Genomic DNA, 14,664 nt, shown 5'->3' with positions numbered 1-14,664 from the left:
GAAATGATCCGGAAGATGAAGATGTGACCTGACCTCCACACACAGAGCATATCCTCCATGAGCACCGTCATATACCTAAGCACATACTCTATCCATAAGAACAAAGATTAATATCATAGAAACCCTACCACATACTCTACTTAAACCCTAAGGATACCAACCAAAGGAAAAGTATAAATTTTAATATGCACATAGGAAATTGACTGTTCTTCTCTGAGTTTTCAGTCATGCATTTTGTTCTGAGCCATTTAAAGGTTATTGGTTCTTTGTATATACTAGATATTAGCCCCCTATCAGATTTAGGATTGGTAAAGATCTTTTCCCAATCTGTTGGTTGCCTTTTTGCATTATTAACAGTGTCCTTTGCTTTACAGAAGCTTTGCAATTATATGAGGTCCCATTTGTCAATTCTTGATTCTTGTAGCATAAGCCATTGGTGTTCTGTTCAGGAAAATTTCCCCTATGCCCATGTGTTCCAGGCTCTTCCCCACTTTCTCCTCTATAAGTTATTGTGTCTCTGATTTTATGTAGAGTTCTTTGATCCACTTAGACTTGAGTTTTGTACAAGGAGATAAGAATGGGTCTATTTGCATATTTCTACATGATAACTGCCAATTGAGCCAGCAGCATTTGTTGAAAATGCTGTCTTCTTTCCACTGGATGGTTTTAGATCCTTTGTCAAAGATCAAGTGACTGTAGGTGTTTGGATCATTTCTGGGTATTCAGTTCTATTCCATTGATGTATCTGTCTGTCACTGTACCAGTACCATGCAATTTTGATCACTATTGCTCTTTAATACAGCTTGAGGTCAGGGATGGTGATTCCACAGATTTTCTTTTACTGTTAAGAATAGTTTTTGCTATCCTTGGGTTTTTTTTTTTCCAGATGAATTTGCAAATTGCCCTTTCTAACTCTGTGAAGAATTTAATTGGAATTTTGATGGGGATTGCATTGAATCTGTACATTGCTTTCAGCAAGATAGCCAGTTTTACTATATTAATCCTGCCAAGCCATGAGCATGTGAGATCTTTCCATCTTCTGAGATCTTCTTCAATGTCTTTCTTCATAGACTTGAAGTTCTTGTCATACAGATCTTTCACTTGGTTAGTTAGAGTCACACCAAGGTATTCTACATTATATGTGACTATTGTGAAGGATGTTTTTTCCCTAATTTCTTTCTCAGCCTGTTTATCCTTTGTGTAGAGAAAGGTCACTGATTTGTTTGAGTTAATTATATATCCAGCTACTTCACTGAAGTTATCAGGTTTAGGAGTTTTCTGGTGGAATTTTTGGGGTCACTTATGTATACTGTCATCTCATCTGCAAATAGTGATATTATAACTTTTTCCTTTCCTATTTATATCCCTCTCATCTCCTTTTGTTGTTTAATTGCTCTGGCAAGAAGTTAGACTGCAGAAAAACAAATAACCCCCTTTTAAAAATGGGGTACATATCTAAACAAAGAATTCTCAACTGAGGAATCCCTAATGGCTCAGAAGCACCTAAGGAAATGTTCAACATCCTTAATCATCAGAGAAATGCAAATCAAAACAACCCTGAGATTCCACCTCACACCAGTCAGAAAGGCTAAGATCAAAAATGGAGGTGACATCAGATGCTGGCAAGGATGTGGAGAAAGAGGAAAACTCCTACATTGCTGGTGGGATTGCAAGCTGGTACAACCACTCTGGAATTCTGTCTGGCAGTTTCTCAGAAAATTGGACATAGTACTACCAGAAGATCCAGCAATACCTCTCCTGGGCATATACCCAGAATATGTTCCAACTTGTAATAAGGACACATGCTCCACTATGTTCATAGCAGCCTTGCTTATACTAGTCAGAAACTGGAAAGAACCCAGATATCCCTCAATGGAGGAATGGATACAGAAAATGTGGTACATTTACACAATGGAGTACTACTCAGCTATTAAAAAGAATGAATTTATGAAATTCTTATGCAAATGGATGGATCTGGATGATACCATCCTGAATAAGGTAACCCAATCTCAAAAGAACACACATGATATGCACACACTAATAAATGGATATTAGCCCAGAAACTCAGAATACCCAAGACACAATTTGCAAAACACATGAAACTAAAGGAGAAAGAAGACCAAAGTGTGCATACTTTGATCCTTCTTAGAAGGGGGAACAAAATACCCATGGAAGGAGCTACAGAGAAAGTGTGAAGCAGAGCCTGAAGGAATGACCATCTAGATACTGCCCCACCTGGGGATTTATCCCATAAACAACCACCAAACCCAGACACTATTGCAGATGCCACCAAAGCTTGCTGACAGGAACCTGATATCGCTCTCTTTTTGAGAGGCTCTGCCAGTGCCTGGTAAATACAGAAGTGGATGCTCACAGCCATTCATTGGACAGAGCACAAGGTCCCCAGTAAAGGAGCTAGAGAAAGTATCCAAGGAGCTGAAGGGTTTTGCGTCCCCATAGGAAGAACAACAATATGAAATTACCAGTATGCTCAGAACTCTCTGGGACTAAACCACCATTATAAGAAAACACATGATGGGACTCGTGTCTCTAGCTGCACATATAGCAGAGGATGTCCTAGTTGGTCATCAATGAGAGGAGAGGACCTTGGTCTTGTGAAAGTTCTATGCCCCAGTATAGGGGAATTCCAGGGCCATGAAGCAGGAGTGGGTGGGTTGGGAAGCAGGGAGTAGAGGGAAGGGGATAGGGAATTTTCCCAGGGGAAAGTAGGAATGGGGATAACATTTGAAATGTAAATAAAGAAAATATCTAATAAAAAAAGAAAGGTTATTGGCTTCATATGTGTCTTTTTTTCTAGCTGAATATATTCACAATCAGAAGCCCAGTATATTACCAGGAAAACACCTATAGTTCAATCATTTTTCACACTGAAGCAGGAGAATTGGTTAAAAGTCAGACTAGGCTATACAATGAAATTCTGTTTCAACTTCCTTACTCATTCTACCCAAATAGGGATTCGTTATTCTTTTTCCCTTATGTGAACTATACTGAATGGAAGTCCAGATCTAACTGTAAAACACACACACATTCGCACACGCACATGCATACACACGATTATCAATCAAACAGATAAAACAATGTTCATAGGGGTATTGTTCACAGGCGTATTGTTCACAGTATTAAAAACTGGAATCAATCTATTTTTCATTAGTAGGAAGTGAATCAGGCACCACTCCAGGAAATAAATGCTACTAAGCAATGCAACCTTGTTACTCAAACTGCTACTTACTACACATAAACATTTGCCATAGAAGCCAAATACTAGGGAAAAAAACATAACTGATTCTATTACTATAAATTGAACATACAAGGGATGAATAGTGAAAGAAGTTAGTTCATTACCTCTCTAAGAAATTGTAAGTACTAACTTAGAAAAACCTAATAGGGACTTTACATGGAGTTCTCAACGCTTCATTTCTCTTTTCACTTCAATAAGTAGCCATCTTTCCCAATTACTTCTTATTCATATATAAGCTTTAAATTTTATTTCAATTAAACTATATACCCTCTATTACATTTGTTCAACAGTTTCATACTTGTAAAGTGAATTCTAACTACTGTAACCCCCACTCTATCTATTCTCTTTTCTACAACTACCAACTCTCTTCCTCAGTATAGCTCTCTTTCCTCATGTCCCCCAATTGTACTGAGTTTAACTTGAGTCATTTCTGTGACGATGGGTTTAGAGCTATCCTTTGGAACGTATTGAGCAGTTTAATAGGTACTTAGTAGAAAACAATGCCTGCCCCCTCTCCAGGTATCCACCAGTAGCTAATGCTTCAGGAGGGAGGGTGAGCCCTATAAATCTCTTTCAATCTATGAGTGACTATTGGTGGTCCCAGTCTAATATTGGTTCACTATGGCCACATCTGCTTTGAGGTCCTGACTGTATTTCCTGCCATGCCCAGAAATCCTTGTATCAGAATGCTTCTTGTACCTTTTATCTCTTACATTCTTTCTTTTCCTTCTTTTAAAGTGACCCTCAAGACTTAGAGGTGGATATATGAATGTGCTACTTCGGGCTGAGCACTCAACTGTCAGAAAATCTTACTACTTTGAGCAGCCATGTACTCTTTGTTTTCAGGAGGTTGTTCATTTTGCAGTGGCTTCTCTAGATAAGTCTGAGAGTAGCATATGTCTATGGATATAAATATACACATTTGGAAGGCGATTTTGACACTATGACAACCCAGCTAAAATGTAGGAGGTTTCCCCTAGGGTCTAAGATATCCTTAGCCATGTATTCTTTTTGACTGTTATTTCAATATCTGGAATGAATTCCCTTTTATGGAGCTGGGCATTAAAAATATCAGTTTATTTTGTAAATATTTATAGACATGAACAATAATTTCATGTAATTTTAAATTACTTAAAGGATTTTGATGAGGTGGTTTTGTTTGTTTTTGTTTTTGTTTTTTAATGGCATCTTTTACCTCCTATAGTTACTGGTCTGCTATTTCCTTCCTTTTGTGACAATCAATTCTCTGAGGAGTTACTGTAACTTCTTCCTATCTACTTTTCAATCCACTGCAATTGGACTCCTTCCCTCTTACCACTGAACTGTCTTGCTAAGACAGGGAGGAGCTCCTCTCTGTTGAATGGCTCTGCAGTGTTGGATAGGTTCCCCATCTTTCCCACTGCATTTTCCCTCTCTCTTTAATTGATCATTCATGGCTCCCTTCCAATTTTATTTTCTTCAATCCAGTGTTAAATTCTGGACTTAATTAGGGCTCAACATTTCCTAATGCCATGAGAAATCTTTTCCACTTTTGTGTTGATAAGGCTTAAACCAAATATGCATTTACTGTTTAGAAATTGCTCTTGCTCCATAATTAATAATTTCTTTTCAATTGCAATTGAATTGTATTTGTTTGCTTTTACAAACAACTAGATAACTGCCTACTACATCTGGGGCACCAGACATTTGTAGCTGTATAATACATCAAAAATCTATGATATATTAGTTTTAAAAATATTGTTTCATGAGAACCATAAAGAATAAATGAAGCTAAAATTAGTTCAGCCTTCTAGTCCATCTGTAAAACTTTACACCATCACCTCATATACATTCTCCCTGATTTAAATAGTTTTATTTCTTTTTTTTTAAATTGAAAATAGATTTTATAAAAAATATAGGTTTTGTTTATTCATTATATTTTGATTATGGTTCTCCTTCCCCTATGCCATCCAGATTCCTCCTGTTCTCTATCCATTCAGATGGATGCCAATGCCTTTTTTCTTTCTCATTAGATTACAAAAAAACAAAAAGAAAATCTCAAAGCATTGAGATTTTTAAAAAGTCTCCAAAACAAAAAAACAAACAAAAACCCAAACAAACAAACAAACAAAGAAAAAAGAAAACAAACAAACAAAATGCCCCACTGATTTTGCTTTGTGTTGACTATCTACTGCTTTGCAACTCCACTGGAGAAAATTGAATTTTCATTTTAGAAAAGTCATTAGTTGGGATAGCCTCTGCATTAAGGATGCAGACTTTTGTCCATATCTTCTCTTAGCTCTGTAACCCCATCTGGTGCAGACCTGTGCAGGCCCTGGGCATGCTGCCTCAGTCTCTGGGAGTTCATACGTGGACCAGTCCTGTTGTATCCTCTATCTTCACTAGCCCTTAAAAATCTTTTTGCCTCATCTTTTGTAGGGTGTACTGAGCCCTAAGGGAAGGAATTTCATGGAGACATCCACTCTCTGAGGTATCTTGCTCTCTGTGAATTGTCCAGTTGTAACTTTATGGATTTGTTTCCATCAATTAGGGAACAAATAGGAGAAAGATTCTCTGATGATAGCTGAAGAAGATGCTGGTCTATATATGTTGTGTTTTATAAAACAGCACTGTGGGCTTGGCTCGCCCTACCAAGGTGTTCCCCTGAACAATAAAGCCATGTGAAAACCTAAGTCTAATATAAATAGGAGTTTATTTGGAACCTGGGAAAGGGTAGAGGCAGAAGAGAGGGGGACAGAGGAGGAGGAGGAGGAGGAGGAAAGGAAGAGAGGGAGGGAGGGAGGGAGGGAGGGAGGGAGGGAGGGAGGGAGGGAGAGAGAGAGAGAGAGAGAGAGAGAGAGAGAGAGAGAGAGAGAGAGAGAGAGAGAGAGGAGAGAGAGAGAGAGAGAGAGAATTCCTTTTTAATAGTGAGCCAGGCTTCTCCTTGGCTGGCAGCTATTTCTAGGTAACTGTTGGGTAGAGCCTAGAGGAAATGCTAACAACAAGCATAGTGGAATGTCATTAATACTCATTTGATTGTTACATTTCTTAAGAGGAATAGTAATATTTTGTTTTAGTGTGGCTCCATTTCCTCTCTTGTCTAAGGTTCTTAGTCATCAGGGGAGTGTCAGGCATGTGTTCCATTCCATTACAGAGTAGTCTTAAATCTAATCAAATAATGGTTGTTTACTCCCACAACTTTCTGTCACAATTGCCCCAGCATACCATGCAAGTACATCATCATTATAGATTTCAAGGTTTGTAGTTAGATTGGTGTTTACCTTTCTACTCTGGTGGCAGGCAGAGAAACTTCCAGGACCATGTACAATAGTAGCATGTGTGAAGGCTCTAGGTAGGTGTCAAATCAGTTCTCTGTATTCAATGAGTTGTGTCGGTATTGTCTTTAGCAATGGGGACTTACCATCAGTTTATGGGGAAGAGGGACCAACAGCCCTGGCAATATTCTGAGTAGTTTAAGGGTTTCCTCCGAGCTCTTTTGGTCATCAACTAATTTAGGTGTAGCTTATTCCTGTCATTAAGATAAGGCAAGGCTGATTCCATGACATGCTTCAAACTGGCAGTTCAGGAAACTATACCTAAGAACTGGGAAAGTACAGGCAAGTCAATTACCAGAAAAAAACAAAAACAAAAAACAAACAAATATCAACAAGAAAAAAGCCCAGACTTCAGTAATCTAATCAGAAACTGCCCAGCCAATAGAGGCTGCCCTGCCACCTGGCCTGAGGCAAGGACAAATCGGTAGTTTCCAACCTTCCCCAGCAACAGTTTTCAGTCCCCATTCTCTCATAATGGAATGTCCCTAGAGATGGAGCAAGATAAAGGTCACCTACCCTAAAGTGCTTTAAGTCAGGCCTTGGGGCTCACTTGTTTGTCTCTCTCTCTATCTTGGTAAAGAGAGAACCCATTGTGCTGTACTTATGCAGAATAAAACAATCTTTGCATTTACATACTATTTGAGTCTAGGGTATCAATTTTCAGTGGATCATGGGCCCTTACATTTCCTCTTGTTAGAACTGTTTATATCTATACCCTAATTTAAAAAAATTATCATTTATTTATTTATTATCATTTTTTGTTTTTGTTTTGTTTTGTTTTGTTTTGTTTTTTGTTTTTTGTTTTTTTGAGAAAGGGTTTATCTGTATAGCTCTGGCTGTCCTGGAACTCACTTTGTAGACCAGGCTGGCCTTGTACTCAGAAATCTGCCTGCTTCTTCCTCCCGAGTGCTGGGATTAAAGGGGTGTGCCACCACGCCAAGCTCTATACCCTAATTTATAATTGGGTTATTTGTTTTCTCGATGTGCTGTTTTTTTGAGTTCTTTATATATTTTAGATATTTACCTTCTATTTGATGTGAAGTTGGTTAAAACCCTTTTCTTACTCTGTAGTCTGCTTTTTGGTCCAAATGATGTTGTCCTTTACTGTACAGAAGATTTTTGGTCCTATGAGCTTTTGGTTCTCAGAGCTTGTGCTATTAGTGTTCTGTCCAGAAGTCTGGAGTTCAAGGCTATTCTCCACATTCTTCTCTATCATATTCATTGTATCTGGTTTTATATTGAGGTCTTTGATACACTTGGAGTGAAGCTTTGGGTAGAGTGTAAGTGTGGATCTATGTGCACTCTACACAAGGCCATTCAGTTGAGCAGCACCATTTGCTGAAGATGCTGTCCTTTTTCTAGTGTGGATCTCTGACTTTACTAAAAATCAGGTGTTTATACCCATGTGGACTTATGTCTGGTTTTTTCAATTCAATTCAATTGATAAATGCATCTCTTTTTATGCCAAAACAATACCACTTTTATTATTATGGCTGAGATCAGGGATGGCTATACTTCCAGCACTTCTTTTATATCTCAAGATAGTTTTAGTTATCCTGCTTTGCATGTGTGTGTGTCCATATGAAGTTATAAATTGTCCTTACATGGTCTGTAAATAATTGTGTTGAAATTTTATTAGGTTTACTTTTGACAGGATGGGTGGTTTTGATTAATCATACTGAAGTATGGGCATGGAAGATCTTTCAATTTTTTGTTATCTTCTTCAATTTCTTTCTCCAAAGACTTGAAGTATTTAATCATACAAGCCTTTCATTTGCTTGATTAGAGTTACCCCGAACTATTTTATTTTATGTTTTTCAGCCTATTGGGAAACATATTGTTGTGGATAGCCCTGGTGCTAATTATATTTGATATTAATTCCATTCTCCTGTGAGTGGCTGCTAACAATGAATGAGTCAGCACTCAGCTGATTTCCTGTAAACCTGCATCCCACCTTAATTTGTAAAATAAAGGAGAGCTGATGATTGGGCAGATAAAAGGGAAGGTGGAGCAGAAGGTGGGGGTGGGGAGAAGAAGGAGAAATTGGAAGAGGGAGAGGATGCAGAGGAGGAAGAAAAAAAGTGGAGCAGAAGGACATGGCCTGGAGAAACCGCAAGTTCTAAGGGGTCTCATAGATGTGGAAGATAGTAGTGTATCGGTAGATCTACGCAATCTAGGTACACAGCATGTATTCAAATTAACTGAGTTTTGTTTTCATTTGCAGGGCATATTTGGGTTAGAGATTACCGCAACAACATATTCTCTTATTTCTTTCTCAATCAATTTGTCATTTTTTATACAAAAAAGGGCTAGTGATTTTTGTATGTTAATTTTGTATCCTGCTATTTTGCTGAAATTTTTTATTGGTGTAGATATTTCCTGGTGGAATTTTAAAAGTTACTTATATATACTATCATATCATTTGCAAATTAAGGTACATTGACTTCTTACTTTCTGATTTATTTCCCCTTGACCTCCTTCAGTTGTCTCATTGCTCTAGCTAAGAATTCCAGTGCTATATTGAAAAGATGGAGAATGGACCATCTTGTTCATGATATTAGGAAATGCATTGTCTTTCTTTCCTTTTAGGTTAATATTGGTTGTGGGCTTGCTGTTAATCACCTTTATAATGTTGAGGTCAGTCACTTGTAGCCCTAGCCTTTTATCCATATCTTTTGCCTTAAAGAGGTGTTGAATTTTGACACATGCCTTTTCTGTATGTAATCAGATCATCAAGTGATTTTTCTTTTAGTTCATTTATATGGTAGATTATATGTATTGCTTTTTGTGTATTGAATCATTCCCATGTCTTTGGGATGAGCCTACTCGATTATGGTAGATGATATTTTTATGTATTCTTATGTTCAGTTTGCAATTTTTTATTGAGAATTTTTGCATCTGTGTTCATACAGAAAATTGGTCTGTAATTTTCTTAGTATGGTCTCTGTGGTTTAGGAAACAATGTAATTGAAAGACCCCCGAAGGGAGACCCTCACTCAAGTCTCGGAACAGCCGCGAACCCAAGAAGACACTGAGACCGAACTCAGAATATAGGAAGATTTAATAAAGGCACAACGAGTAAGCACATGAACCAGAGCTCTGGGGCCGAAACTCATACACCCAGCATGGTGTAGAGGAGAATCGACCCCGACCCAAAATTTTCACAGGCTTATATAGGAAAAAGCCAGGGGGGAAGCAGGGCAGGGAAAGTACAAGTTTGCGTCACTAAGGGGTTTTGCCAAGGGCTTTTCCAAGGGGCTTTCCGTAACCAAGGGGTCGTGTCCTATATTTTGGCAATGTACCTGATCTATTGGAACATTCTGGGGTTGTACCAGGAGGCCCTTATCTCAAAAATGTTCTTGGAACAGTCTTCAGTTGGGAGGGATTGGACTCTGGGGTGAAGAGTTCAGGAATGTACTCTGGGGTGAAAAGTTCAGGAGTGTTCCGGGAACAATCTCCAGATGGGAGGGGTAGGACTCTGAGTTGAAGAGTTCAGGTCTTCAGTAATTTTCCTCTTTCATTCCCCACTCCTTCTAGTGAGTAGCTCTAATCTTAGAGCGAGTTTTCGGCCTCCTGGAGGACCCGATATTGTTGCCTTAGTATCATAACTTGCACTGCATTTATTCTTTCTCTAATAAAAGCTACTAACTTATTGAGGATGCAGGGGCCAAAAGTAAGCAAAAGCATAAGTGTAATTAAGGGTCCTGCTATGGTGGAGAGGAGAGTGGTGAGCCAAGGGGACTTATTAAACCAGCTTTCGAACCATCCTTGTTGGCTTTCTCTTTCTCTTTTACGTATATCTAGGCGTTCTCTAAGTTTGGCCATAGAATCTTTGATTACTCCTGAATGGTCAACATAAAAACAACATTCTTCTTTTAGGGCAGCACAGAGTCCTCCTTCTTTAAGGAATAATAAGTCTAATCCCCTTCTGTTTTGTAACACTACTTCGGACAGGGAAGTTAAAGATTCTTCTAATTTGGTTATAGACTGTTCTATAGTTCTAAGATCAACATCCATAGCTGTACGTAATTCTTCATAGTATTGGGGGATCTTAATTAAGGCAGCGATCCCTGTACCCACTCCTGCTGCTACTCCCAATCCTAAAAGTACTGCCAAAGTTAAGGTAACGGGTTCTCTTTTCCAGCGGACCCGGTGATCAAATTTGTCTAAAAAGGAGCTATCATCATGATACAGGAGTCTAGGAATAAGTTGAACCAAAATGCAGAAATCTTTGGAGCTATTAAAAACAGACACAGATACACAAGGAGTGAGACCGGTATTGCAAGCCCATACTGTGTCTATGGGGGGCACTAGATACTGACCACTTTTGTTAGGCTGGATGTTCTGGGTCTGATTACAGAGGTGCCCTTTATCCTGAGGTACCTGGCCTAAACAAAGCCCACTTCCTGAAACCGCTGCCAGAGTCAATTTTCTGTTTTCTCCCCAAAGGCATTGAGAATGATCCGAAGTAGTATTATAAGTCCTGATCTGAGCAATTCCTTCATAATAAGGGGGCCTAGAGGCATAGCATAACCAACATGATTGAGTCATATTAGGATTAGTCCTATTTAAAACTAAAAAAGCTCCTTGGACTAGACTGACCAGACGGCTCTCTGTGTCTAGGGGCGGCGGGGAAGCTAAGGTAGGCTTTATGAGGGGAGTATTAGTCCCCAGGGAGGGTCCCACTGTGTTGGGCTGTGGAGTTGGTGGAACTGGTACGGCCGGGACTTTAGGGGGAGCCGGTGCAACTGGGGGGCCCTGTTCCGTAAGGACTTTGTTGGGCCCTATGGGTGTTACTGCCAGGTCTCTCACTGTCAGCCTGATCGTAAAAATGAACCCAGGGTCTCTTGGTGGAATGTATACTCGCCATCCCCACCTATTTCCTTTAAGCCAACTCAAACGATTTTGTTTCCCTTTTTCAGTGAATTTTATAAGTAGGGGGTTGCAGTATTGACCTTTGCATGGCCCTGGGGGACTGTTTTTAAGAGCGCACCCACTCTCTGGATATTTATAGGGGTTTCTTTCTCCTTGGTTTGGCCTGTCATAACCACTACCTCGTTTTACCGTGATTAGGTCCCAGTCAGAGGAAGGCTTCCAGTAGGCTTCCCCTGTTGTTTCACATGTCCATTTACCACAAAAATAATCTGATGCCCCTCCACATTCTTGTTGAAGCTTTCCGTTCCGACCCTGACCAGGACAAACATAAAAATGTGCAGCTCTAAGATTAGCTCGGTAGAACTGCCCCGAACACCCATACGTGTTCCCTATTCCATTCGGAACACACCGCTGTTCAGGGGGTGGGTTACTAAGGTCAGTATGATCGGGGAGGTCCCAATTGGGAGATCCTGCTGCTAACTTACAGATGTCAGGGGTGAGATCAGGCCACCAAGTCCAAGGGGGATGGACTGCAGTGACTGCCCATACAATGTTTCCCTCCTCATTAAGCACTTCCCAAGACTGTTGAATTGGAGCATGAGGGTTGTGGTTCCCTAGGCTTAGGGTGGCACCCACGACACAAGCAAATTTTAAGAGGATTGTCAGTAGCTGCCACCGTCCAGTTGTCTTCATGGTTGCTTCTACTCTGGCTAGGAGCCTTCTTGACGTGGGAGGCGTGGATCCAGGCGGCGATTCCATCTACTTTTACTGCCGTGGGAGTTGTTAACAGCACCAGATATGGTCCTTTCCACCGAGGCTCAAGATGTGCCAGTACGATGTCGTCTGACAAGGACCGAATCTCCAACCTGGAACCCGTGGGGCACTGCCGTAGTCCCCGGTGCATAAGCTTCTTTGATCTGGTCCCAGATCTGTGTTCTGACAACTTCTAAGGCCTTTAAATGGGTAAACAGAGCAGAGGGTGAGGAAGAGTCAACACAGGGATCCAATATCCCGCCAGACTCGGTCAAGGGGGGCGGTCCCCCATGTAGAATTTCATAAGGGGTAAGGCCGAAATGTCCAGGTGTGTTTCGGACTCTAAGAAGCGCAAAGGGAAGGAGGGTCACCCAGTCTTTACCGCCGGTCTCAATAGCTAATTTAGTTAGGGTCTCTTTTAGAGTCCTGTTCATTCTTTCTACCTGCCCTGAGCTCTGGGGTCTATAAGCACAACGTAACTTCCAATCAGTCCCCAATTGTGAGGCCAATCCCTGACTTACCTGGGCAACAAATGCGGGCCCGTTGTCTGAGCCAATTACCTTGGGGATCCCAAACCTGGGTAGGATTTCTTCAAGGATCTTCTTGGTCACCACCTGAGCGGTTTCAGACTTAGTGGGAAAAGCCTCTACCCATCCAGAACAGGTGTCTATAAAAACCAGCAGGTACTTGTTGCCATACATTCCTGGTTTAATTTCAGTGAAGTCCACTTCCCAGTAAACTCCGGGGCGATCTCCTCGTTGTCTCTTTCCTTGTTCTTTGTAAGGTCGGGCAGCATTGGTGAGAGCACAAGCCTGGCAGGAGTCAATCACTTGTTGTACTACCGAGTTAAGTTTCAAAACATAATAATCAGAACTCTTGATCAGCTGTAGGAGTTTATCAGATCCCAGATGAGTCAGTTGATGTAATTTTTGGACATAGTTTTTTCCTTCTTTTGTAGGTAAAATAATACGCCCATCTACAGTCTGCGCTAGCCCCCTAAAATTGAATTCCTGCGCCTGTTTGCGACAAACCATGGAATCTAATAGTTTAAAATCTTCATCAGAGTAAGTATAATTAGGACTGGTTGCCGGTGAGGGCTCTGGCAGGGGCCTGCCTCTTTCTGCCATGATTGTTACCCCCTGGGCTGCCTGCTTTGCTGCTACATCAGCCATCTGGTTTCCTCGGGCCACAGGATCTTGTCCTTTTTGGTGGCCCGGACAATGGATAATAGCCACTTTCTTTGGCATATGTATAGCCTCTAGGAGGGCCAGAATTTCTTCTTTGTTTTTAATGTCTTTACCTGCTGAGGTAAGTAGCCCCCTCTGTTGGTAGATGGCCCCATGGATATGGGCTGTAGCGAAAGCATAGCGGCTGTCAGTATAAATGTTGATCGCCTTACCTTCAGCCAACCGCAGGGCTTGGGTTAGCGCCAGGAGTTCAGCCTTCTGAGCCGAAGTTCCTTCTGGAAGACCACTCGCCCAAATTACCTGTTTTCCATCTACCACTGCCGCTCCTGCTCTTCTTTTTCCCTCCACCACAAAGCTGCTACCATCTGTGTACCAGGCAGGCACACCTGGCCATGGCTGATCAGTCAGATCCCTCCTCGTTCCAGTTTCTTCAGCCAGGACATCAGCACATTGATGTACAGGAGTGGAGTCATCCGCCAAGGGGAGGAGGGTGGCAGGATTGAGGATGGCAGGTGGAGCAAAAGTTACTCGATCATTTAGCAACAAACTCTGGTAGTGGGTCATCCGGGCATTAGTCATCCATCGGTCAGGGGGCTGTCGTACAATACTCTCCAGAGCATGGGGGGCAATTATAGTCACATGCTGACCCAGAGTAAGCTTGTCAGCATCTTTAACAAGCAGGGCAACTGCAGCAATGGCTTTCAGGCAGGAGGGCCAACTGCTTCCAGGGCCCCAGAGTCTGAGTCAAGACCCCACGGGCTACTCCAGCCCGCTCATCAACATATAGGGTAAAAGGCTTAGTCAAATCTGGCAAGGCCAGAGCGGGGGCTGCAAGCAGAGCTGCCTTTATGCTGTCAAAGGCTTTTTGGTGTTCCTCAGTCCAGGTGAATGGGACTTTTTCTTTAGTAAGTGGATATAGAGGGGCCGCCAGTGTTGCGAACCCTGGTATCCAGAGTCTGCAAAAGCCCGCCGTCCCCAGAAACTCACGTACTTGGCGCGGGGTGGTAGGGGTTGGGATCAGCATCACAGTCTTTTTCCTGGCCTCGGTGAGCCACCGCTTTCCTTCTCGGAGGGTGTATCCTAGGTAGGTCACCTCGGTGCGACGACATAGCTGAGCTTTCTTGGCCGATACCCGGTACCCCAACTCACACAGTTCATTCAGGAGCTTCTTGGTTCCTTCAAGGCACAGTTCCTGAGTTGGGGCTGCAACCAGTAAGTCATCTACATACTGCAAGAGAGAAATCTGAGGGTTTTTCGCTCTAAAAGGCGCAAGGTC

This window comes from Mus caroli, unplaced genomic scaffold (genome assembly GCF_978045245.1).
Source record: "Mus caroli unplaced genomic scaffold, Mus_caroli_1 scaffold_11, whole genome shotgun sequence".
Taxonomy (NCBI): domain Eukaryota; kingdom Metazoa; phylum Chordata; class Mammalia; order Rodentia; family Muridae; genus Mus; species Mus caroli.
Note: the sequence above shows the minus strand (reverse complement) of the source record.